The sequence below is a fragment of the Gopherus evgoodei genome, chromosome 3 (assembly GCF_007399415.2).
Source record: "Gopherus evgoodei ecotype Sinaloan lineage chromosome 3, rGopEvg1_v1.p, whole genome shotgun sequence".
Lineage (NCBI taxonomy): Eukaryota > Metazoa > Chordata > Testudines > Testudinidae > Gopherus > Gopherus evgoodei.
The window spans coordinates 73,969,373-73,997,129 of record NC_044324.1 but is presented as its reverse complement, the minus strand read 5'-3'; the positions used below and the strand labels follow the sequence as shown (position 1 = coordinate 73,997,129).

The 27,757-nt window shown below is 43.3% G+C and overlaps 1 pseudogene; it reads right to left on the bottom strand.

Moving 5' to 3' along the window:
- Positions 1-24,929: 24,929 nt before the first annotated feature.
- Positions 24,930-26,939, bottom strand: LOC115649377 (annotated as a pseudogene).
- Between the last annotated feature and the right edge of the window lie 818 nt (positions 26,940-27,757).

The following is a 27,757-nucleotide window of genomic DNA, read 5'->3' as shown; positions in this document are numbered from 1 at the left end:
GAAAACTTTTATTTCTGTTAAACAGAGTCAGTAGCTATGCAGTGTACTTGTAGTCGCTTGATCTCTGTTGTATTTTTTTTTCTTTCTCTGTTTTTTTTCATCTAGTTTGGAAAAGGGCTGCCTGGGACATTTTGATAAGAAATACATATTTTTAAAAGGTTAGTCAATGTAGTATATGTACAATTAAATCATATATGGAGAATTTGCCCTCCCCTAAATAAATCACATTTACCCTTACTGGCAGTCTCAGTGGACAGATCAAGAATAGAGTGAGCATGGAGACTTAAGTACCATTTTCATCCCTAGACATGGTTCTTTCATAAAAGAGATGATGCTCTTTGGTGGACACTTGGGGAAGCTTGTCATGCTCCGGCTGCTGCTTCATCTCCCTAGAAGATGGGAAGCACATGATCCTCCAGAGCTCTCAATCCAATGTCTTTTCTGATCAGCACAGAAGGATAGACCAGTAGTTATGGCACTAGCTATGGACTTGAAGATCTGAGTTCAATTTCCTGCTCTGCTAGAAACCATCTGTTTTGCCTTGGGGCCCTCAGTTACCCATTTGGAAGATGGGGGAATATTAGCACTTTCCTACCTTGCAGGGTTGGTGTGAGGATAAAATACATTAAAGGTTATGAGGTGCTATAAATACAATAGACTGATAGATCGTTAATTCACCATACACTGCTTTATTAAAAATCTCTATTTTAGCCTCCACTAACAATTGCTAGGCATTTGAGTACATATTTGAAATGCCTCTGTTCCAAGTGTCTGCTAGGAGATTGTGTTATTTCCTTCTCTTAACTTGTAATGCATTTACACTCTCTGTGATTTATGTAACTACGAATAAGAGCTGAAGTGCTGCACCCGGGAGAGGATAGATTGTGGGCGTATACCAAAACTATTAGCCTAGAGCTAAATCTTCAGCACTGTAATCCCCAATACGAGGTCTTTTGAGAGAATGCTTTAAACATGGATGTATTTAATATTTTTGGAGGGGTTTCATTACTTTGATATGTCTGAATTCTCTAACAATAGCTGACATCTCCCTTTATAACACTCTGAGATCTTAATGACATTAGATATTATCAGTCACAGTTTATGCTGTTGCTAGATCAAGGAAATAGCAAGGTTTCTATTGCAAATGGAGTTTGTAGACATATTTAGGCCTATTTGCTGATGAACCATATTTGATGCTGGCAGACCAGGTGCAGACTGGCAGACCAACTCAAGGCCCCAGACTTCACTGAACACTTACAAATGCATAGCTAGAAACCAGTCTTGCTTACCAGTGTTAGCTCTATCAAGATAGATATTAGAGTTGATAAGAATGTGTATAATATTTAAACCTTATAAAATACTTGTAGGATGCTGCAAGTATTGATCCCACTTATAACCTCTGTAGCCCATGGTATGAAGTTATATTGAGTGTTTGCATTGTAAACCTCTTTAATTGTGTAACTCCCCAAACAATAGAAGAAGCATTAATTAAGGGACAGTGCTCATCCTGCATACAAGATGGCCCACTGAAGGCCAATGAGGTGTTGCGTAGCATCAAAGGACAGAGACTCTGTTGACTGCATTACTAACTCTCTGCAAGAAGGAGAGACCTCCGCATGAACTCATCCTATCTGCTTGAACTCTGGGGTGGAGGGGGTAAAAATCCCTGACAAGGAGCAACTGTAACTCTTTTGTGCTGTCTGGACCCTGAAGGGCAAAGATTTCTAAACATAAGCAAAGAGATCCCCTTGCTTCTTGGCATGGGTTAGCTCTGAAAGAGATTTTGAATTGACAGATTACTACAACTCTGTCACCTTTTGAATCACAGACTGGATGTCACTTGTGTGTATATATATGCTTGCTTGCTTTACCCTGTAACTAACCCTCATTTCTTTTTCCAAGTTAATAAACCTTATGTTAGTTTATTACAGGATTGGCTATAAGCGTTTGTCTTTGGTGTGAGATCTAAGGTGCAAATTGATCTGGGGTAAGTGACTGATCTCTTGGGACAGGGAGCAACCTGAATATTTTGTGTGTGTGTGTCTGTAAATGACCAATTATCACTAAGTCCAGCTTGCCTATGTGGCAGGATAGACTCGAGAGCCCAAGGGGACGGTCTGTGACTCCATAGTAAGACTGTTACAGTGATCCAAGAATTCACATTTGTTACTGGGTTGGTGAAATCTAATTATAGAACATACAACCTCAACCAGTTTGAGGTTTGTGCCCTGGTTTTGGGACAGTCTGTCCTGAGGTTGGCACTCTCAATCATGAGCCACTCCAGGCATCATGACACCATGATTTTATGATTGTCTACAAAATCATGCTTTCTATTATTCTGCAACATCTTATATTTACTCACATTGACTTAGAATTAATCCATTTAACAGTGCTTTTAAAATGTGTTCTACTGTTTCCCTTCATTCAATAGAAAGTTTTAAGTACCTTAGTATGTTGTGAATTGTATGTACTGGTTTGATGATGAGTAAGGCTAAGATTTACTCATGGGTACTTTTAGTAAAAGTCATGGACAGGTCATGGGCAATAAACAAAAATTCATGGCCTGTGACCTGTCCATGACTTGTACTATAAATACCCACAACTAAATTTTAGGTGCTCTGGGGGCCCTCGGAGTGCCACTGCTGCTCTAGGGCACCACTGCCACTCTGGGGGGGCATGGCCTGGGGTGCTGCTACTGCTTGGGGGGGTGGCCCGGGGCACGAATGCTGCTCTGGGGCCACACCCAGTATCTCTGCTTCTCCAGCAGACCCCGGGGCCAGCTGCCTGGGGCTCATGCGGTAGGCCCCAGGCAACCACAGCTGCTCAGGCGGCCCTGGGGTCAGCTGCAATGGCTGCTGCAGAAGTCATGCAGGTCCTGGAAAGCCACAGAATCCATGACTTTGTGTTCTCCGTGACAGACTCGCAGCCTTAATGATGGGCTAGGAAAATCCCTTTTTAAGTAAAGGAGCTAGGTAAAGTGTAAAACTGCAAATATACTTGTTCCATTCAAATCTGAGAGGTAAAGTTATGCTTGTCCCATGTCAGTGTGCTGAGGTTGCACTGAATCTGTGCAGGGATTGGCTAGGTATAAAATGTCTATCAGTGCCCTAGTCTGGAGGGCCAGCTAGTGTTTCCTGCTATGCTGCCCAGACCCAGAAGAGGCATTTCTGGGTCTCTACAAAACAACTTCTTCCAAATGACTTGGAATGATTTTTGCTGATGTTATGTAGTGTTCGTAGTCCCCATTCAGACACTGCACAGACACGTCAGCAGAAACAGTCACCGCTCAAAGAAGCTTACAATGTAATTCAGAATTTACAATCTAATCTACAAGTACAACAACCAGCGCAGCTAGAAATGAAGTTGAACAACAGCTCTTTAAATTGTATTAGTTTTTGAGAGCACCTGGTAAATGTTGGCATCAGATGCAACAGGGGAGGCCTTTATCCTGCTTCTCCACCACATGTGCCCGCTGCTGTTCCTCGCACTTCCTCTTGGGGTGCTCCTGGTTGCTGTTACTCTTCCTTTCCCTTTCTCCCCTGGTGATGCTGTTGCCTGGGGCCTACTGGTCCTTTGTAATGATTACTTTGGGTGCCAAGTGGCAAGCATCTGCAGAATCCACCATTCCAGGTGCTTCTGGAAGCCTGGGTCCCACAGGGCCCGTGTCCTACCTGAGTACAGTACATACTTGTACTCCAGGCATTCAGCCGAACTACCAAATGTGTCCCTGCACGCTGCTTCTACCAGGCTAGGGACACCACTGCTGCTGCCCTACAGGCACAACTCCACCTCCTCAGTGCTGCTTCTCTTCATTTCCATTTATTTTCCTTCCCGTTTTCCCATTTGAACACACACTTCAGGATACCAAGAAATACCATTGCAAGTCACCATTCACACGGGTATTTGTGAGGCTTCCTTTATCAGCTATCAAAAATGGACTCAAATGAATGTTCACAGAAAATTAGCAGAAAGGGCCTCCCACTACTACAGAAAATTTGGTAGAGGCATCACCCAAGTATTCATGGGAAGTGTTTGCAGTATTTGACTACTTCCATATCTACCACACCACTGCTCCCTCCCCAATGCAACTGACCCTCGGGAGAGACATCACTGAGCCCTAAATATCTAGAAGAACAGAAGCATGAAGGCTTTTAGAGTCTTTATGTATCTCTCTGTGTGTATGAAGTTCCAGCCACCTATGATCGTTACAGATCCCAAGGGATTTCCACAAGAATGTGGGTTTTAACCCTCCCTAAGGTCTAGTTAAGATTCCACCTCTAATTGCATTCTGCCTGCCTAGAATTCCCCCTGCAGTTTCCCTTTCTTGCCATAAATTATATTTTAATATTTTTGTACAGTGTTGAACTGTTGCCATTTTATATGCCAGAATGTGGCTGTATTTAAGTGGCATTCTCTGTGTACATTTTGTATGCTAGTTTAAGTCCAAAACACATTGAGTTCATATGGGCTGAAAGGTGATATACAAAATGTAAGATTAGTATTATTTTATTACCTATGATGTGCATCCCTCTTCGAGGGGATTAGAATGGATAGTTATCATAGGCAAAAAACCCTATCTCTGTCCTCCACAGAGTTACAATGATTTGTCACATTTACTGATGTTCCTGTGCTGGTTGTGTACTTTGAAAGGGTGATGAAAGCTACTGAGGAGAGGGGCAGGGTGAGGAAGCTACAGAGTTAACACTGAATTGTTATGTGCAAATCTTCAGGGCAATACTCTGAAAGATACAAGTTTGTGTTTTATAGTGAAACACACTGAACTGTCTGAATTCTTATTATGAGATGACTCTACATAGCTACTAGGATTTTCTTTTCTTTTGTATTCTTCACAAATGCAAACTACAATAATCTTATATTTGTGCAAGCCATTCATCAAGATCTCTAATGCCATTAAGAATGATTGAATATCATGTACAAATAAGATAAAACCTCAGAAAGAAACACCAACTTCATTGTGTCATTATTTTGGCCATTTAGTTCGAGATATGATGCATTATTATTGTACTGATCTTAAAACACAATTTAAAAAATCCAACTACCATGAAGCAAACCTAAAAGAGCTTTGGGGAGGAAAAAAGCATGAGAACAATATCAAGACATCAAAGTATTTTGTTCTGCATATACACGAGTCAAAACAGTTTAAAAGCCTCTTCTCTTCTTGGCAGAAAGTGTCGTTCAGATTAAAACTCCTGTGCACTGATTGCAAAGGAAGTTTAAAAATAATAGTGGGAAATAGACTTACTAAACAAGCTTGTGAGCTCTTTAATTCTGAGCATCATATTTCCAAAATGTGCATGAACACAAGTTAAGTTGTGGAAGCCAAGTAACACTCCAGTTGTTATACAAAACCCCTGTGATTGTCACTTTTGTAGGTGTTGATTTAAAAACATGCCCCCTGCTGCTCTACACTCATGAGTGCTTTTAGCAGGTGGATTAATTTCATGGTGTTACAAGTCTATTTTGATCCTTCCTCTTCTGGGATTCCCCATGCACACATTATTGGATTAGTCTGTTGGGGGCAAGCTTTGTTTCCTGTCGAATGAGCAAGCGATTCACTATTCTCACTCTACAGCATCCTCTGGAGGCACAGCTCCATCCCTTCAGAGTCCCTTTGCTTACTCACCTGCATCCAGGGCCCTTCTGGCTCCTTTCATACAGATTTGCTACAGCTTCCCTAGTAATCCTCCCTCTCCCAAAGGGCTAATGATGTGGAGAGGATTCCAGAGAATTTAAGGTAGCCTGATCATTAATTTTTCTGTGGCGCCCCATAGGGGTTGGTCTGTGGTCAGTGTGCATGGCTTCAGTGAGGTTGTGCAGATACATGGATTCCCCCCTGGTCACATTATCAGTCAAGTTGTTAAATAGCTTTCATTGCAGAAACTGTTCTTGATAATCTTTGCCTAGCTGGATTTTTTGTTTCCAAAGTGAGGTTGCTGGACTAACAGAAAAACTAGCTTTATACTGGGAAACTGATCACAATGGATCAGGAAGTAGGGCAGAGCAATAAACATAGATCCCATTATGTCATTTTTGTAGACATTTCAATCAAATATTGTTTAGAATAGTATAGTGGCTTCCCATGCGCTACGTAAGCTGCTGCCAAAACATCTGCATGGTGCTATTGTCATAAGCAGATAACTAAGGGTTAATGTCTCTTTCACCTGTAAAGGGTTAACAAACAGTGACCTGCAACACCTGACCAGAGGACCAATCAGGAGACAAGATACTTTCAAATCTGGGTGGAGGGAAGCCTTTGTTTGTAGTTTTTGGGTTTTGCTTTGTTCTCTCTAGGCTCTGAGAGTGACCACACATACCTACAGGCTCTGTAATCTTCTGTTCCAATTTTGTAAGTACAAAAGTAGAAAGACAGTTTAGTCTTTTTAATTGTTTTTCTGTATTTGCAACTGTGTATCTGGCTGGTAGAGTTTTACTGTGTATTTGGGTAAAAGTATTCTAAGTTGTATTTCTGCGGGAGAAAGCTTTCTTTCTATTGTCTATAAGCTGAAAGACCCTGTAACATTTTACCATCTAAATTGCAGAGATAGACCTTTTATTTTTTCTTTCTTTTTATTAAAAGTTTTGCTTTTAAGACCTGTCTGATTTTTCCCCTTGTTGAGGCTCAAGGGAATTGAGTCTGTACTTAACAGGGAAGGAGAAGGTGGGGGAACCCACCTGATTTCCCTGTGTTGTGATTCAAAAAGTTTGAATCACGGTGATCTGCTAGTGTACCCAGGGCGGGAAAGATCTGGGAGGAAGAAAGAAGAAGGGGGAATCCCTTTGTTTAGATTCACGGAGCTTGGATCTGTATATTTCTCCAGGAGCCCAGGGAGGGAACACCTGGAGGGGAGGAGGGGGAAGGGAAATGGTTTATTCCCCTTTGTTGTGAGACTCAAGGAATTTGGGTCTTGGGACCCCCAAGGAAGGTTTTGGGGGAGACCAGAGTCTATCAGGCGCTCTACTCTAAGTCCTGATTGGTGGCAGCAGTACAGGATCTAAGCTGGTAATTAAGCTTAGGGGAATTCATGCTAGTACTCATATTTTGGATGCTAAGGTCCAGATTTGGGAATTATACTATGACAGCTATTCAATGACACTTTATACATCAGAAAAAATAAATATATATTAAAAAGAAAGTTACATTAACAGCTTAATTTTAAACATCACATAATTTCATACTGAAAAGCAATCCTCTATTAGGAAAAAAATACTAGGGTCAAGGGGCACCACCTCATCTGTATTCTACCCAACCCTCATCTGTGACTGGGTGTTTCTAATTTAGGAGCAAATTATGCTCTTATTTATCCTGGTTTATATCTGAAGTAACTCCATTCATTTCAATTCAGTTACTTGGGAATTACACCAGTGAAACTGGGATCATAAACTGGCCCTCAATAGAGAATTCCTTTGCAATGGAGCATTCTTTTCAGAGCCTTACCATTATTTAATTCTTTTTCTGAATAATGAAAAGATCCAAGCAGTTGGGAAAAAAATGACTAACAGGCAGTGAACTCATTATTATAAGCAATAAAATATTCTGTAGCTGTAAGGATTCCATCTTTACTAGAGATAACCAGGTTTCAATAAATCATTGTTATTTATGTCTGACATGTAAATCCACTGAACACTGCAAGAGGAAATCCAGAAGCTGCAGGTTGTTAATGACATGAACTGATCCACTTACAATGTATAGTCCACTCTTATTTATGTGGAAGCCTCTGACAATTAAATCTTGGCTACACTTGCAGGTGTGCAGCGCTGGGAGTTACAGCTGTCTTCGTACAGCCGTGTAGGGAAAGCGCTGGAGTGTGGCCACACTGACAGCTACCAGCACTGCAGTGTGGCCACATTTGCAGCATTTGCAGCGCTGTTGGGAGTGGTGCATTATGGGCAGCTCTCCCACAGAGCACCTCATCCCATTTTGGCGCTGTGGGTTGTGGGAAGGGGACAGAAGGGTGTGGGTCATTCTTCCTGTCCCAACGCCCCGTGATGCATCGCTTCACATCCCAGCAATCCCTATTTTTCCGTCCACATTTGGTGCCATTGTGACTCTCCCAACGGTTTCTGTGCAGCGTGATTTCTGTGGGAAATGGAGCCCCAACTGCTGAGGAATATGCTGACGAGTCTCGCCAGCATATCACATTTGGCAGTTGAGCTATTCCTTAAGCTCCAAAGTGATGAGCAGTCCAACGATGATAGCGAGTCTCCTGATGCGTACGACACGACATTGCTTGTGGCATTCATGGAAATGCTCAGCACTGTGGAACGCCGCTTTTGGGCTCGGGAAACAAGCACTGAGTGGTGGGATCACATCATCATGGAAGTCTGAGATGATGAGCAGTGGCTGCAGAACTTTCGGATGAGAAAAGCCACTTTCATGGGACTGTATGCTGAGCTCGCCCTCACCCTGCATGCAGCACAAGGACACGAGATTGAGAGCTGCCCTGCCGGTGGAGAAGCGGATGGTTATTGCAATCTGGAAGCTGGCAACTCCAGACAGCTACCGATCGTTCGGGAACCAGTTTGGAGTGGGAAAGTCTACTGTTGGGATCGTTTTGATGCAAGTTTGCAGGGCCATTAATCGCATCATGCTAAAAAGAACTGTGACTCTGGGGAACGTGCAGGACATTATGGATGGCTTTGCACAAAAGGGTTTCCCTAACTGTGGAGGGGCGATAAATGGGACGCATATTCCTATTCTAGCACCACCCTGCCTAGCATCCGAGTACATTAATCGGAAGGGGTATTTCTCTATGGTTCTCCAGGTGCTTGTGGATCACCATGGGCGTTTCATTGACATTAACACAGGCTGGCCTGGAAAGGTGCATGATGCACGCATCTTTTGGAACACTGGCCTGTTCTGGAAGCTGCAGGCAGGGACTTTTTTGCCAGACCGGAAGATCACAGTAGGGGACGTTGAAATGCCCATTGTGATCCTTGGAGACCTTGCTTACCCATTAATGCCTTGGCCCATGAAAACGTATACAGGGAAGCTTGACAGGAGCAAGGACCGGTTCAACTACAGGCTAAGCTGGTGCTGAATGACTGTGGAGTGTGCTTTTGGCCGTTTAAAAGGAAGCTAGACTTGGGGGAAAGCAGCATCCCTGCGGTTATATCTGCGTGCTGTACCCTCCATAATATTTGTGAAGGGAAGGGTGAAACATTCAGTCAGGAATGAGCCTCCGAAGTTCAACGTCTGGAGGCTGAATTTGCACAGCCAGAGAGCAGGGCTACTAGAGAGGCCCAACACAGGGCTTCAAGGATTAGGGATGCCTTGAGGGAGGAATTTGAGGCTGAAAACCAACAGTAATGTTTGGTGCCTTGCACGGGAGTGAAGTGCAGTGATTACAATGTTAGTAGGAATCTGTTTTTCCTAAGCTGATTTGCAGTGCCTGTTTCTTTCCTGGGCTACGATATCTTTGACTTTCTGCAATAATAAAGACTGTTTTCAAAGCCAAGAATTCATTTATTGAAAATAAAATAACTTTATTGGCAGACACACAACATTTTGGGAACCTAAAAGGGCAGGGGGGTGTGGTGGGGAACTGTACAGTCACAGGTTTGAATATGTCCTGTCTGGAGTGCTGTGCAATGACTGCTGCACTTCAGGATGCCTATACTGCATGGTGATGGGGGCTGAGTGCAGAGGGCAAGGGTCATAGTTCTCAGGGCTGGTTGGTGAACGTACAGGTGTTGGAGGCAGCTGGTGGAGGTAAGAACCTGGATGCTGGGGAAGGGGGTTTGGAGCTGACATTGGGGCACAAGGGAAAGAGCTTTGGGACGGTGGGGGGGGGGGCGGCGCGGTAGTGCTCTGCCTGCATGGCTAGGAGCGCCTGGATAGAGTCCGCTTGGCACGCCAGGATGCTTATCAGCTGCTTTGTGCTTTTCTTCCTGGCTGCTGCATTTCTCTGGTGGATCCTGCTTTCCCTTTCCCTCCAGTCCTGCAGTTTTTTATTCTCTCTGGCAGAGTGATCCATAACTGCTTTCAGCAGGTCATCTTTGCATTTTTGCGGCTTCTTCCGCAGGTTTTGGAGTCTTTGAGCTGTTGATAACACAAGCAGCCTAGAAGTCAAGGTCGCTTGTGGAAAGGCAAAAAAGGCAACAGTTAACAGAGGCAGCATTGTTTATATCTCAGACAGTTATTCCCACACAGTGAAGGAGTTTACAGTCTTCACTTTAGCATAATTTTCCCATACCAAAGAGCTCACATAACCCACAGGAGCCCCGAAATGGTGAGTAAGGGGGACTGATTGCTTCAGGGCTGTGAAGGGGTTTTTGTGGATTGGGGAAAGCAAACAGCTGCAGGGGGCACCTACAGTGAACACTCTCTCAACATTTTCCACAGGAGTTAATCCTGGAAGATATCTCTCTGCTGCGGGTCACCTGGGAAGAGCGGGAGGGTCTTCTACAGCAATGCGGATTCCGCCCTGGTCCCTATGCAGCTTGCCTGTGTGCAGCAATGGTCCCCCCACCCCTCGCAACACAGTGGCATGGACGCGTTAGCCTGACTGGGACAAGGACCACGGTGGCTCTCCCTATAAACTTGCGCAAGCGCATTGCCCATGCTGTGGCTGAAACTTTTGAAGAGATTACCGAGGCCGAATACCGTGACGTGATAGACCACATCAATGGGCTATTCCACATCTAGGCATGCATGCATGCAGCCCTAACCCTCCCTCCTCTCCTGAAACATTTCCATCCTGAAAATAAAAGCTGCTTACAGGGAACCCGCTCCTCCTCTTGTCCTTCACCAAGTACCAGCTGCTGCGACTGGCTACGTTCCTCCTGGCTTGAGAAGAGCTCCTGGCTGCATGCCTCCTGGGACTCCAGGGTGTCTCCCCCCACCCCAGTACCCTCACTCTCTGTTTCCTCCTCCCCCCCTCCTCTTGCTCCCCCCCCCCGCTCTGAAGTGTCCATCGTGGTCCTCGGATTGGCGGTGGGTTCACCCCCAAGTATTGCGTCCAGCTCTTTGTAAAAACGGCAGGTCATGGGGGCTGCGCCGGAGCGACGGTTTCCCTCACAGGCTTTGCAATAGGCACTCTGCAGCTCCTTCACTTTAACCCTGCACTGCACCGCATCCCGGTCATGGCCCCTTTCCAGCATGGCCCTTGATATCTGTCCATAGGTATCGTAATTCTTACGGCTGGAGCGCAGCTGTGACTGCACAGCGTCCTCCCCCCAAACACTGATGAGGTCCAGCAACTCGCCATTGCTCCATGCTGGGGCTCGTTTGGCGCATGGAGGCATGGTCACCTGGAAAGATTCACTGATTGCACTCCACACCTGGCTGAGCAAACAGGAAGGGGATTTTTAAAATTCCCAGGGCATTTAAAGGTAGGGTCACCTGAGGCCAGGGCAGTAGAGTTCGAACTGATGAGCAGAGTGGCTGAGCAGGCATTCTGGGATACCTCCGAATACCTCTGGAGGCCAATAACAGCGCTTTTGGTGGCCACACTGGCGGAGCAGCGCTGCATCACCAGTGCTGCAATCGTTATTCCCCAGGCAGAAGTGGAGTACTTGCAGCACTGTAGCCAGGAAGATACAGCGCTCTATGTGCCTTGCAATTGTGGACAGTGAGTAAGTTGCAGCGCTATAAAGCCACTACCAGCGCTGCAACTCTCCAATGTAGTCAAGCCCTTAGTTCTCAAAAACGGCTACTTGGAACAGTTATGATAATGTGCCTTATTTTCTAGTCTATGTAAAAAATCACCTAAATTCAGTTAGATACTTATGTGGTTTAGTAGATATGTTACATTTGACTGTGACCTTCAAACCGCAGCTTTTAAGAGCATATCTCTAGTAGTTTAGCATGATAAATGATACTATACTTAATAAATCAATACATCTCTTTAATATCTTGCTGCTTCTGGAATTCTTCTGACTCTGGTCTATCTGATCATCATCTTTCATGTACACTGTGTTCAGGGCAATGTATTTTTTCCTTGTTTTTTCAGCTGAGGTACAGTAATCCCAGTAGTCTCCATCTGAAAATATTTCTGAGAAATAAAATACACACACCTAATAAGTGTAACCTCTCTTCCTGCAGCCTCATTATGTTTGCTGCTTTTTCACCTAATGGAAAATGTTAATTTCTTTTGCAAAAATAATACATGTGAGCACGCATGCGCACGCAGACACACAAACATATTTTTCAGTTTTTAAATCTTTTTCCTCTTTTCTCTCCCTTTTTCCTTCTCCTCCTGTTCTTTATTCTTTTCTCATTTTTGTGTTTTATCACTAGAAAAGGATGAGAAAAGAACATGGAGAGAGAGAAAGAGAGAACCTCTCCTTGCCCATCAACTGAATATTTTTCCTTGGGGAAATTTAAAACAACAGTAATTTTATTGTTGTAATTACCCCCCCCCAATCATTTTTTATCCAGATTTAGAAACAGTACACGTCTAGAAGGTTCTGGATGACCCAAGAGTCCATTTAAATATCTCAATAATGAAGTCAATGCACTGAATACCAATCATTCCCAAAAAGTTATGACAGGTATATTATGCATCTCGAACTAGGAAAGTGGCTGGTGGCAACATACAGCCCTGTGGCCTTGAAATAAGTATATGGATTACATGGTCTTAAAACAAAGAAACAACAAAAATCCAGAAACAAGTTTATTACAGCCTTTAATTTCACTTACACTCTCAACAACTTCTTCAGCAGCCTGACTCCCTTGAGGGAAGAAAGTCTCTGTCACGCCAATAGAGTAAAAGGCTGACAAATCTTTAAACTTGTCCACATCTGTCCTACCTTATTTTACCACAGTGGAATGGAACAAGGAGAAACTCTATGTGATCATATGCTGAACCCTTTGCCCACTGGTGTGTCTGCAACAGCTGCATGTGAATACTGGCATTGGGCTAACACACAAGAGCTCAGTGAAGTTGTTCATCCCTTTTGTTTTTATTTTTGTATTTGCAGTAGCTGCTGCTAAGCATCATTGGCAGTAGGCTCATTATGACAGTTCAATCTATCTGCCTCTGACTCTCATCACCATAGTACCCGACAAACACCCCACAAACAATGTATTTATTCTCACAATACTCCTGTGAAGTACACTCATTTTTAGATGAGGAACCAGGGAACAGAAAGATCGTGTTTTACTCAAGGTCTCCCAGAAAGTCTGTGGCAAAGCGAGGATCTGATCTCTGATTTCATGACACTCCATCCAGGGCTTTTGCCACAAGATTGTGTCTCCCGTCTCAGGACTGCACACAGAAAGCATGTTAGCAAAGACCATAGATATAAAATAAATGCTTGAAAATATATTACTAATTCTACAACTAACAGTCACATTGTAGCCTATCCTGCAAGAATCTAGGCTACATTCAGAAATCCATCTCATTATCCATAGGTGCAATATCTTTTGATTGACCAGTCCTGTTTCTGCAGCTAATAGACCTGTCAGCTCTGCTGTCACTCACCTGTCACCCAGTCTAGAAGCATATTAAAAGTTTCAAAGGAAACACAGGAAATGGAGCATCCCAAGGGCACAGAGTTATTAAGCTAAATAATTGATCCTTATTTCAATTCACATGCAAAGTGGACTGGACTTTTACTTTTATGCCAGCAAAGCATTTCTCATGGTAACTCTACCGTTGGTTCCTTTCACTTTAACTATAGCAAACAGTAAAATTGAAAATAGTCAGGTTTCAGGAAGATACTTTTTATAGCTACCTAGCACTGTTCCATTGTCATTGTTCTAATGCTCACTTGAATCTTGCTGGATTTTTTTCTATTTTCATCTAATACACTGAAACCTCAGTATGAAAAGTGGACATATCCTAATTTCCATTTTTTTACACTCTTGTATTTGATCAGCTATTAATTTGTACAGGATTAATGTGGTGTACAACTAGCTTTCCAGTAATCACCTCAGACCATCCATTATTGCAACTGTACACTTGTAAATGAAAAAACAGAATTTAACTACTATGCTGGTGTGAGGGACTAGAGAAACTGCCATCCAGCACAGTAGGGGTTAAAGATACCCTTTGGATTCAGCTAGCCCCGCCCTGCTATACCTGCAGCTAATACCAGGCCTGGAGGAGGGGAGAAAAGAAGGGAGCCTGGCTCAGCTGGGGGTTGACTGTTGAGGAGGCAGGTGCTCTTTGCCTGCCTGCCAGAAAGGACAGATCAGTGACCAGCCAGCCAGCACAGCCACCTGAGGCAAGTAAGGCTTTCCTTGCCAAGGGGAGCCTGCAAATAAGCCCCAACTGCAGGGCAACTGGACTAGCAGGACCCATCTCCCCTGTTTAGGGGTTAACCTACACAGGGTTCTAAGCTGGGACCCAGTGGAAAGGGAGGGCCCGGATCCCCCATTGTTCCATCTGGGCTTACAGTGGTCATAGAATATCAGAGTTGGAAAGGACCTCACGATGTCATCTAGTCCAACCCCCTGCTCAAAGCAGGAGGACCAAGCCCCAACTAAATCAGCCACTAAGCCAACACAGCTTTAAATTCCTCAGGAATTCTGTTGCAAGTATATGGATGGTATAATGGGGAGTAAGACACCAATTTACATGTCCTACATATCCTACAGAACAGACAGCCTGGTACTTAATGTATCCATGTTTCATTTATTTTCAGTAAGGTGACTCAAAAGTATATTAAGAACTATGAAAACCTCATCAATTCTTGAGCCAGCTGTAATAATGAGAATCTTATCAGCACTTGTTCACCATTTAGAAAAATTGCATACAGAAGAGAGGCTAATAAATGGAGATACAAGCACCCTTATATGAATTCCTCAGGTACTAAACTGTACTTAATGAGAAACGAGGTGATTAATTACCATTTAATCACCTTTAGCCATTCAAATACACTTGAAATCATTTAATATCTGCCCAGTGGTGTTCACTGGAAAAAAGAATTTAGGGCTGATTGCAAGTGAAGTCATTAATAAAAATAAAATGAAAAATACTTGTAAAGATGATTTGACTATATGTCATTAAATCAGGGTCAAGCAGGTTGATATGAAAGGAAAATACAACAGTCCATGTTTATGAGCATCCTAATGTCTACAGATGATTTGTTTCCTTAACAGTAAAGGCAAAACTGGCTTTAAAAGATAGCCAGCACAATGCAAGAATTGTAAATGAAACATAACGCAAGATTTACGAAAGACCAATTTCTAAATTTGACACTATCCCCCATAATCTTCTGAAACATCGTAGAGAGAAATATCTAACTACTCCTGCTATTAGTGCTCAGGAAATAAACCACAGACACAAGGAAGCAAGATGGGCAATAGTTGCCACAAACTCGTGCTTGTACAAAATCTAGGGAAAAATCTACTTACAGTTAAACTACAGGAAGATTATGGACCTCTCACTCATTTTCATTAAAGCATCCATATCCTGTCAGAGCAGGATCCTTAAAGTGGGTTTAACTGTAATTTACATCCTTCTCCCAACCTAGATTAGTACTTCTTTACACTGCCAAAGGAGTGTTAAGTGACCCTACCATAAAAGAGAATCAGACTCTTATGAAGAAATTATGAGAATACCATGTATGCATATACTGCATAATACAAGCAAGGCTTAAAATGGATAGGGTTATGCTGGATCACAGACCAAAATCAATAAACTACATCTGGCTAGCCATGGATCAGAGAAGCCATTGGCTGGATTGCTGGAGTGCAGTGTCCTCCAGTCATCTGCAACCCCTGGAAATATCCCAGTATATTCAACCCTGAAGGCCTTCCTTGCCAGAAGCCAGGAATGGGTGACAGGGGATGGATTGGTTGATGATTACCTCTTCTATTCATTCCCTCTGGGGCACCTGGCATTACCCGCTGTTGGAAGACAGGATACTGGGCTAGATGGACTTTTGGCCTGACTTACTATGGCCATTCTTATGTTCTTAAGGCTTCATGATTGCCCTGAGGGAGTTGGCTGCTTTCCATTCTCTTTGTGCTGACTGGAGTAGGGTTTAGAATTGAGCCCACTTTCAGCACTATGTCCTCTAGCCCTGGTGGGAGCAAGTCTCAACAACCTCATTCACTAGAACTACTTGTGTTTAGTTTTGAGCTCCTCAATGTGTGCTTGAGGCATCACAAAAGTTAAGAGAGAACCATTCCGTGCCCTGAAGAGCTTACAATCTAAATATAAAACAAGAGAAACCAAGTGAGAAGAAACAACAGTGGCAGGGTGGAGTACATGAGGGAGGGAGTGCAAGGGTTACAAGTATCATGTTATTCAGTTAGTTACACATGGCATGCACACACCTTAAAATTACCCTTAATTTGTGGGAGCTTTTAAGGGCATAAAGCTCACGTGAGGGAAGAGAGATCTGTGGAAGTAGGAAGGGAAAGGGAAGACAGGGAGATGTGGTGAAGATAAAGGCATAGTGACAAGTGGAGGGATAAATTCTGGAGGATGAGGAAAAGTGGAATGATGAAGCAAAGCAGATGGAGGGAGGAGTCAAGAAAAGTCATTGGCTATTGCTAATGAAAACTGAAGTCTTAAGAAGTTTGATATTCTGTCTATGCTGAAAGAATGCAGGCTCTGACATCACTTTTTCTGTCATGTGGCTTCTGACACCACAAACAATGAATTAGCTATTGGGGAAGGGATGTTACCACTCTGTCCCAGCAGCCCCATGCAGAGATGTCAAGAGCATCCATCCACCACCAAGATGATACAGAGGCAGGCCACAATCAGATGGCCAACTGTTCTTGGGCTCCACAGGGGCAGGATGGGGTGCTCGAGAAGCCCCAATGATAAAGATGTAAGTGAAACCGCCCGTGACCACAACATATCCTGTTGTAATGAAGATGAATCTTTCGGTTCACATGGCTGTTGTGAGGAGAACGCAAGCACTGGCATCACTGGGGAAGGAGACACAGAGTCTGTGATGCCACTGTTAGTGCTCTCCCCACTGCTGCCAGAGTTCCACCATTAGAAGAAGACCCTGTAAAGGAGGCTGCCAATGGTGGGGAGGCACATGCTGTCTTTGGTGGTGTATTGCTGGGACCTGGTGCCCTGGGGTCTGCTGTGGGGGGGGGGAGGGAAGCAGAGAGTGAGCAGGTATAAAAACTTAGTTTGAGGTTGGGGGAATGTTTTTATTTATTGTGAGGGGCAGTCGGACTTGAAGTGGGGAAGAGAGTGGATGGGGAGGGTTTTCAGGAATAGGAGAGGAGTACGTAAAAGGAGCAGAAATCTGAGGATGAGAGAGGTAGGAAGAGGGAAGGAGAGGGAGAAAGCAAATAAGCATAATGAGCAGGAAGAGTGAGTTTGTGGGGGCTAAATGGGTCAATGGTTAGAGAGAAGTGGGAGGAAAGCGGACCAAACAACTCATTGCAATAGGGCAAAGGAAGGGAAGGGTACAGTTACAGGTTTCAGAAATGAATGAGCATGATGGTGGCAGGAAGCTGTGAAGGTGCCTTTGGTTCTGAGGGAGAGGGAGGAGAGTACTGGAAGGCTCTGACTAAACCCCAGTGACCTTTGTTTTGGCTGGTACTGTCTGCTTTGGGAAAAAGGTCTGTGTGTCTAGAACTTTTCAATAACTGCTCCTCACAGACTCTACCTGGCTCACCTTATGTGGAAAACAAACGCACAAAGATGTGAACACAGTCAAAGTGAATTTGTTTCACAACTAAAATGAATATTCTCAGGCATCACAGAAACTTGGTGGAACAATGATAATTAATGGGACAAAGTCACAGTAGGGTACAAAATATATAGGAATGACAAAGTAAGTGGTGCTGATGGGGAGTGGCACTATATATGAAAGAAAGAATAGTCAAATATAGTAAAAAAAATCTTAAATGAATCAAACAGTACTTGATAGAAATTCCATGCTTGAATAATAAGAGTATACCAATAGGTATATACTACCAGGATAGCAACAGTGATTGTGAAATGCTCAGGAAAATCAGAAAGACTACAAAATCAGAAAACTTAATAATAGTGGGAGATTTCAACTATCCCCATATTGACTGGGAACATGTCATCTCAGGATGGATGCACAGATGAAATTTCTAGACATCACAGATGCCTGTGTCTTGTAGCAGCTGTTCCTGGAGCCTACAAGGCGAGAAGCAATTCTTGATTTAGTCCTAAGTAGTGCATAGGATCTGGTCCAAGAGGTGAATATAGCTGAACTGCCTGGAAATAGTAACCATAATGTAATTTAATTTAGCATTCATGAAGGAGTGGGAGATACAAAAAATCCCCATTACAATCTCATTTAACTTCAAAAAGGGAAACTACACAAAAATGAGGAAGCTAGTAAAATGGAAATGAAAAGGAACAGCCACAAGAGTAAAATACCTGTGAGCTGCATGGAATTTGTTTTAAAACACTGTAATAGCTGCTCAAACTAAATGTTAGAGACAAAAAGACATCTCTGAAAAGTTGGAAGTCAAATCCTACTGAGGAGAACGGAAAGGAGCACAAATGCTGGCAGGGTTGTGAAGGCTAGTACTATAACAGGGTTTGAAAGAGAACTAGATAAATTCGTGGAGGTTAAGTCCATTAAGGGCAATTAGCCAGGATGGGTAAGGAATGGTGTCCCTAGTCTCTGTTTATCAGAGGGTGGAGATGGATGGCAGGGGAGAGAGATCACTTGATCATTATCTGTTAGGTTCACACCTTCTGGGGCACCTGGATTTGGCCACTGTCAGTAGACAGGATAATGGGCTGGATGGACCTTTGGTCTGACCCAGTACAGCCATTCTTATAGGGTGACCAGACGTCCCGATTTTATTGGGACTGTCCTGATATTTGCTTGTTTGTCCCACATCCCAACTAATGTTTGGTTGGGACACTGGACAAACAAGCAATTTTGCCCTCCGCTTTGGTGCACAGGCGGAGCCCAGAGGGGCTCTCGCCCCGCCCGCCCCCAGCCCTGTCCCCTCCTTCCCCCATTGGATCCCTCCCCAAACCCCTGCCCTGGAACCACCCCCAGCCCCACCCCTCACTGCCCCATTGGATACCTCCACAACTCCCCGCCCTGGCCCCGCCTCTTCCCCAAACATGCAGCATTCCTCCTCCCTCCCAGGTTTGCACACGAGCCATGGCTGGGGCTGGGAGTGCAGCATGGAGGCTGCTCCAGCCCTGCAGCCCGCGGGGCAGCATGTTGAGGCCGCAGAGCGGGCAGGGCCCGGGCAGGCGGGGGTCAGAGACACGCGAGGGATGGACATGCTCCTTCCGGGAGGGGCCGGGCCTGGCTGCCTGATTCGCCTCCTGCCTGGGGGAGTCCCCGAGCTCCCTGTGGCTGGAGTGGGGCTGCCTGGGGTGAGTGTCCTGGGTGGGGTGGAGTGGAGCAGCCTCTGCTGTGGGGCCGGTGCAATGAAGCCTGGGAGCAACTGAGCCGGGAGCTGCAGGAGGGGCCTGGAGCGTGGCTTGGCTGCACAGCTTGGAGCCAAGACTGGGCCTGGGGGCGAGGGGATGGGGGATCTGGGAGTGTATCGGGGGTCGGAGCCAAGAATTGTGTGGACACAGGGCTGTGTCACTGCCGCCTGGCAGCGGGGGATTCTCTGGCTTTTTTTTTTGCTCCCCTCTGCATCCCAATATTTCATGTTTGTCATCTGGTCACCCTACGTTCTTATGTTCTTAAGTCAAGTGTCAAAGTATAATTGGGCAGGCCAGTAAAGAATTGGAAGAAAAACTAAAAAAAGACACAAAAAATAACAGCAATTTAAAAAAAAAATACATCAGAAGCAGGAAGCCTGCCAAACAATCAGTAGGGGCCACAGGACGATGAGATGCTAAAGAAAAACTTAAGAAGAAGCTAAATGAATTATTTGCATTGGTCTTCATTGCAGAGGATGTGAGGGAGATTCACACACCTGAGCCATTCATTTTAGATGTCAGTAGAGAAGGTCTTGCAACCAAATGATAAATTAAACAGTAAAATATCACCAGGACCAGATGGTATTCACCCAGGAGTTCTGAGGGAACTCAGATATCACATTGCAGAATTACTAACTGCGGTATGTAACCTATCACTTAAATCAAGTTCTGTATCAGAAGGATAGTTAATGTATTGATGATTGATTGATCCAGGAGCAATCCTGGCAGTTAGTGGCTGATAAACCTAACTTCAACAGCAGGCAAATTGGTGAAGGAACTTAAATATGAAAAGGCAGAACTACTAACTGCTGTTGTTTAACTCAGCCTCTGTACCAGATGATTGGAGGATAGCTAATACAATGCTGATTTTTTTTAAAAAAGAAAAGCTTCAGAGGCAATCCTGAGAATTACAGGCCAGTACCCTAATTGCAGTTCTAAGTAAATTCATTGAAACTATAGTAAAGAACAGAATTCTCAGACCCAAAGATGAACACAATATGTTGGGGAAGAGTCAGCATGGCTTTTGTAAAGGGAAATCGTGCCTCATCAATCTATTAGAATGCTTTGAGAGAGTAAACAAAGATGTGGATAAGGGTGATCCAGTGGATATAGTGTACTGAACTTTCAGAAAGCCTTTGACAAGATCCCTCACCAAAGGCTCCTCACCAAAGTCATGGGATAAAAGAGAATTTCTTCTCATGGATCAGTAACAGGTTAAAAGATAGGAAACAACAGATAGGAATAAATGATAATTTTTCACAGTGGAGAGAGGTAAATAGTGTGTGCCCCAAGGATCTGTATTGGGACCTGTTGCATTCAACATATTCATAAATGATCTGGAAAAAGGTGAGATGGCAATCTTTGCTGACCATACAAAATTACTCAAGCTATTAAATACAAAGCTGATTGTGAAGAGTTACCTCATAAAACTTGGTGAATGGGCAACAAAATCGCTGATGAAATTCAATGTCAATAAGTGCAAAGTAATGCACATTAGAAACATAATCCCAACTATAGACACAAAATGATGGAGTCTAAGTTAGCTGTTATCACTCAAGAAAGAGATCTTGAGTCATAGTTCTCTGAAAAAATGTACTCAGTGTGAAGTGGCAGTCAAAAAATTGAACAGAATGTTAGGCAACATTAGGAAAGGGATAAATAATAAGACAGAAACTATCACAGAGCCACTATATAAATCCATGGTATGCCCACACCTTGAATGCTCTGTGCAGATTGGGTTGCCTCATCTCAAAAAACATATGTTAGAATTGGAAAAAACTACAGAGAAGGGCAGGGCTGGCGCAACCCATTAGGCGACCGAGGCGGTCGCCTAGAGCACTAACATTTGGGGGGCAGTGACTGCAGCGGCCAGATCTTTGGCTGCTGCAGTCATTGTCAGTATTTCAGGGGCGGGACCTTCTGCTGCCTCTGTCAGGGGTGCCATTTCGGGGGCAGGACCTTCCGCTGCCTAGGGCACCAAAAAAACTAGCGATGCTCCTAGAGAAGGGAAACAAAAATGATTAAAGGTATAGAACAGCTTCCATACGAGAAGAGATTAAAAAGGCTGGAACTGTAAAATCATGAATGTGTGGAGAAAGTGAGTAAGAAAGTGAAATGTACCCCTTTCACATGACACAATCACCAGGGGTCACTCAATGAAATTATTAGGCAACAGGCTTAAAACAAAAATAAGTATGTACTTCAAAAAATGTACAGTCAGCCAATGGAACTCATTGCCAGAGGGTGATGTGAAGGCCAAAATTATCACTGGGTTCAAAAAAGAATTACATAAAATCACAGAGAATAAGTCCATCAGTGAATATGAGCTAAGACGATCCGGACCCCAACTCCATGTTCTGGGTGTCCCTGAAACTCCAACTACAAGAAGCTGGGAATGGATGATAGGGGATGGGTCACTTGATAATTGCCCTGTACTGTCCATTCTCTCTGAATCATGTGGCATTGGCCACTGTTGGAAGACAGGACATGGGGCTAAATGGGCCATTGGTCTGACCCACTATGGCCATTCTTATGCTCTTCGAAAGGTATTTTTTTCAGTATTCATTTATTATTTTTATTATTACATCCTTCTCACACCAATGTAGGCACACAGGGTGGAAACTGATCTCTTCCAACCCTCTATGTTATTAGTTGCTGCTGCTTCCATCTCCTCTGTGGTGTTGAGATCAAGTGTTCTGCCCTCCTTGCTAATAGTTCTTCTTAAGGTTTCTCTTCAGTGCCCTCGTTTCTTCACACAAGTTGGTTTCCACTTGACAACTTCATATAAGAGTCTGCACTGGCATACATGCCCCAAATATGTCCAATGCTTTCTTCTAATTCTAGTGGAAATGGGTTGCTGGTTGGTAATTTCTCAAATCTCTATGATGATTATAAAGTCTCCCCGTTCAATGCCCAGAATCTTTCATAAACACTAATTTTCGAAAGCATCTAGTTTTCTACGTAACATTTTAATAGAGCTCCATATCTCATAGTCTTGTGTTAGCACTGAGATTATGTTTGAGTTGAAAATTCTCTTTTGTATTGGTACTGGATGTCTTTAATATCCATATGTATTCATTTACCCAGCTCTAAACGCTTACCTTGAAGTAGTCAAATTGATGAGTTTGAAACAGGCTACGGTTACTAAACCAACTCAGAACACTGTTCATTATGAGAGGACATGATGCTATCACCACCCTATTTGTTATGGAGAAATGGCTCTCTACCTGCAATGAAAGTGCATATTGATGGGAACAGAAGATATGTCTCCCTTCATTCCTTATTTTTAAAATTATTTTTCAGTTGAACTGTTATTGGCCTTTTCTAGCCATGGTGGTATTTATCTTCCAGTCCTTTGTCAATGTAACAATATGGAAATAGAGATTTTTGCTCATTTTTCAATTTTAGCTGTGGTACGCAATAGCCATTTTTATATCAACAGTATCCCTCTAGCTTTCTTTTCATTGTAAGTCTTAACTGTTTTTCTTACTGGCTTTCTTACAGAGCTTTACTCATCTTATAATGAAAATGGGACAGGCTACAATACTTTTGTCAGCTTCTGGCCAAGTTAGAACTGAATAATCATTAGTGAAAAGATGCAGTGGTGCAGGGAAATTAAGAATCTCCCCAACATTTTTATTTTCGCTAGAGGCAATAACTTTACATATACAACCCTCCCCCCCCCCCAAAAAAATGAGAAGTACTTGTGGCACCTTAAAGACCAACACATTTATTTGAGCATAAGCTTTCATGTGCTAAAACCCACTTCATCCGATGCATGCAGTGGAAAATACAACAGGAAGATATAAATACACAGAGGACATGAAAAAATGAGTGTTGCCATACCAGCTATAACGAGAGTAATCAGTTAAGGTGGGACATTATCAGCAGGAGAAAAAAAAACTTTTGTAGTGGTAATCACAATAGGTAATGGCCTATTCCCAACAGTTGACAAGAAGACCTGACTAACAGTAGGAGAAAAATTATCATGGGTAAATAGGTTTTACTTTGTGTAATGACCCATCCACTCCCAGTCTTTATTCAAGCCTAATTTAATGGTGTCCAGTTTGCAAATTAATTCCAATTCTGCAGTTTCTTGTTGGAGTCTGTTTTGAAGTTTTTTTGTTGGTACCACCAGTACTTCTCATTCTTTTTGCTGATACAGACTAACGTGGCTACCACTCTGAAATCTTATACCTATACACTGCATGCCGAGAACGATACTGAGTTTTCTATGTTTTTATGTGTGATTGCAGACATGTATGTCCATGTTGCGAGGTGAACCAACAGAAATAAACATAGGGCTGAGAAGCATACAATATACATGTATTTGGAAAAAGAATATATAATGGTATGGTATTCAGTTTTCACTGGCAAGAATTTAGGATGATCACATTGATCCAAATAGAGGAGCCATAAATTAGTGCATTCTAGGATGACCTGCTGTGACATCACCTAGATCAGTGGTTCTCAACTTACTTATCATTTTGGGCTGCATATGTGGCCCACAATATGTTACCTGGGCCACAGGGGCCAGGTGGCAGGGTAGTGGCAGCCCAGATCCCAACCCTGTGGGGCCAGCGGGCTGCCTGCAATGGATCCCTGCCATGCAGAGCCAGCTGGCTGCCCCAGGCCCCCCCCCATACAGCAGCCCTGGAGCCCTGCTGCCCTGGGCCAAGTGGCTGCCCCAGAGCTAGTGGGGCTGGGCGGAAGCCCCAAATCCCCAACCCACGAGACTGGCCGAGAGCCCCAGACCCTGTGGGGCCAGCTGGAAGCCCCAGACCCTCACCATGTGAGGCAGCAGCCCTGACCAGACCCAGATTCAGACCCTGCCCTGCCATGCCATGCAGAGCAGGGAGACAGCTCAGACCCCACTATGCAGGCTGGTCTTTTGCACACAGCTGTGTGCTAATTGGGCTGCATGTGGTCTGTGGGCTGAGCACTGCTGACCTAGATAGATAAAGGGTTCTGTTACCACCTGCGCTTTTACTTTGGGGTGCTTTGGTGTCATGCAGCTATGGTTAAGATTCCTGATAGCAGTAGCCAGTCCACACACGTAAGGTCTTACCCTGGCTCTCAGCAGCCTAGTTACTCCTTGCAAGCAGGGCTGGTGCAAGGATATTTTGCGCCCTAGGTGAAACTTCCATCTTGCGCTCCCCTCCCCCAAAAAATCACATACATTATATACAATACACGGTCACAGAGTAACATGTTATAATTTAGAATGTATGTTTCCGCACTTTAAGTTTAGCAAATTTAGAAACAAGTTCCTCCAAGTCAATGCTGTGAGCAATGTCATGTTCTGTTGACAAGGTAGATAACCCAACAAGTCTTTGTTGCAACATTGATGTTCGCATTATGTTTTTATCAACTTGAGCTTCGAGAAGCTTCGCTCACCACTGGCCACAGAAACTGGGAGGGTCAAGAGGATGCGAAGAGCAATAACTGTGTTAGGGACACTATCTGTCAGCTTATTTTCCCATATGAAGTTCAATACATCTTGTGGTGATGAACTCCTCTGGACTCGTCTTGCAATAGCTTGCAATTCAATGCACAGTCAAAGGCATCAATATCTTTGGATTCACCATGTTGCAAAGCTTTCTCCAGATTCAAGCAATGTTCCATAATTTGCCTTGGTGTTTTATTTTGCAAACATCATATATGAAGCCAAATACTGAACTAATTTGCTACATCAATGTGAATCTTTCTTCAACTGAATGTATTGCTGTGTCAATGACTGCAAAGTAAAAGTTCACTTTGAATTTTCCTTTTGGATCATAAATAGGTTCGTCATCTGCTTCATATGTGAACTGCTTCCTCTTCTTTCTAATACGGATTGGATCTGGTTCAAAAAGTGCCGGTACATCCAACTCCTCCGCAAGTTCACCTGCATCTACCAATGTTTTCTCAAAGGCTGAGTCACTTCTGCAACCCACAAGAAACTTCTTGGTTTCTCCAAGTTGATTAATGGCATCACATATATCAAATTCTTTTGCCTGAAGTTGTTTGCTAGTTATGTTGATCTCAAACAATATGTCATACCACAAAACAAGAGAAACAAGAAACTTGAAACTAGAAATGGCTTTTGTAAGAGCCCTTTGCATCAACTCGTGATGTATTGCCAGATGATCCTGTCAGAGTAGTGTCTTCATAGATGTCTACCAGAGCATCATAGATGTCACCAAGCTGATAGCGAAGAGGTTTCAAGGCATCAATTCGACTTTCCCATCTTGTTTCACTCAATGGTTTAACTGTGAGATTAGATACGTGGCGTGTTACAACTTCCCAGAGATGTGTAGAAGCTGAGAAATACACATACACACGTTGAACTAATTCAAAGAAGGCAGTTGCCTCCAAGCAACACTTTGCAGCATCATTAACAACCAAATTCAATGAATGTGCGCTGCAAGGAACGAAAAAGGCTTGTGGATTAATATCCAAAATTCTTCGCTGGACACCATTTTCTTTCCCTTTCATATAGCTCCCATTGTCATAGCCTTGACCACGCAAGTTTTCTATAGGCAGTGACATCTCTTCTAACTGGTGAAGAATAGTTTCTGTCATACCAGCTCCAGTTGTCTCCGTAAGCGACACAAATCCCAAGAAATGTTCCTTTATGCATACTGATTCAGTCTCATTCTCAGTCTCTGAGGTAGGCCTATCCACAAACCGAATGATCATGGTCATTTGTTCAACGTGGCCTGCATCTGGTGTACAATCTAGAATGATTGAAAAGTATTTTGCAGCACGAGCAGATGCTAGGATTTTTTGTTTGATGGCATTAGATAGAAGCTGAATAAGCTCATTCTGTATGTCTTCCCCTAGGTAATGTACATGCATCTGCTAGTCCTTAATCCTGCGATGATGCTCATCCATAAGTGGGTCAAACGAAGATAGATATTCGACAAATTTGAGGAAATTCCCATTACCAGAAGTGTGCAGTTTTTCATGTGTTCCCCGAAAGGCCAGGTTTTGCACACCAAGAACTCTGACCAAAGCAGTCAGACGTTTTAGTATTTGCAGCCAATACTTTTCTTCTTGCTTAATCAAGCGCAAATGTTCTTCATCAATTGTTCTCTTGTTTTTCAATCGCAGTTCAAGTTCCTTCCATGTCTGAACATTCATCAAATGTTCACTGCTTTCCTCGTGCCACAAAAGAATTGCAGACATGTTTTTCCAATCCCTTGAGCCTTTTTCAGATAGAGATGATATGCCAATAGTACTACTGCCAAACAACTTGCAGCAGAAGCAAAAGACAGAATCACTTGATGTGGAATACTGCAGCCATTGACGGTGCATTTCTTCTCCATTAACAAGTCTACGTTTGTAATGAATTGTCGAGAATTTTCTTTGCTTACTATCTTTGGGGAAATTGAACTGCTGAACTTGTTCTGGCCTAGGTTCCACCAGAATTTGTCGGACTTGATCATCACATTTGGCCCAAGTAGCAGGATCATTAAAGCTCAAATTCAAACGAGTGACATTTTCACTTTCACAGTCTTCCAAGTTTTGATCCTCGCGTGTCTCATTTGATTCATCTTCAATATTCAGATTATGTTCTTCAAACTCTTCTTCAGTTTGTGAAACTCCCACCTCCACCTCTGCTTGATCCTTTGACATTGAACTACCTTCATCTTTGGCCAGTGAATGGAGATATTTCAGAAATGAACCTTCTTGCTTTCTTTCTTCTTTTTGCTTATCAGCCTTCCGCTTACGAGATTGTGCCCCAGACCTTTTTTTTTTTATCTGCCATGAGGCTGCATCAACTGTAAACGAAAAAAAATGAAATTGTATTCCTATCAGTCCTTTTTCTTATTCACTATTAAAAGTAAAGGATAGAGAATGCATGTCACTTACTATAATTAACTATTTGAATTTCATCAACTGTTTGACGTAAATATTGATTAAGAGATCAAGATGACTTTCCCTTAAAATTAAGTAATGTTGATTATAATCAGAAATACAGCTTTTTTAGTCACGTATATGTCCTTCCTTCATATCAAAATCTGACTGGGAGTGCTGCGGAACCCATTCTGCCTAACTAGGCATGCACCTCCAAATGATTAAAAACATCAAATGGTACAAACTCAATTTGAATGAAAAATTCCATTTTCTAACTAAATAGGTCACACACGCTCAAATGGTTGCCAAGTGCTCTCTGTGGTGGTATGTTCATGTGCTCTAAATGCCTACTAACTTCCCTGTGAAAATAATCTTTGACTTTGATCCAATGAAAGCAGGATGGAAAAGCTCCCCCCCCAGAAGACCTAAGACATGATGGCTGGATGACATAAGCAGACACCTGTCCCTAACAGGCACTACCTCATAACATGCCAATTGTGCTCAGGACAGAACATCACAGAGGAATATTATGTATTCAGTGGTCTCTACACTGGCCAAACAACAGCACAACTAACCTAATCAGTCCATCCAACTTT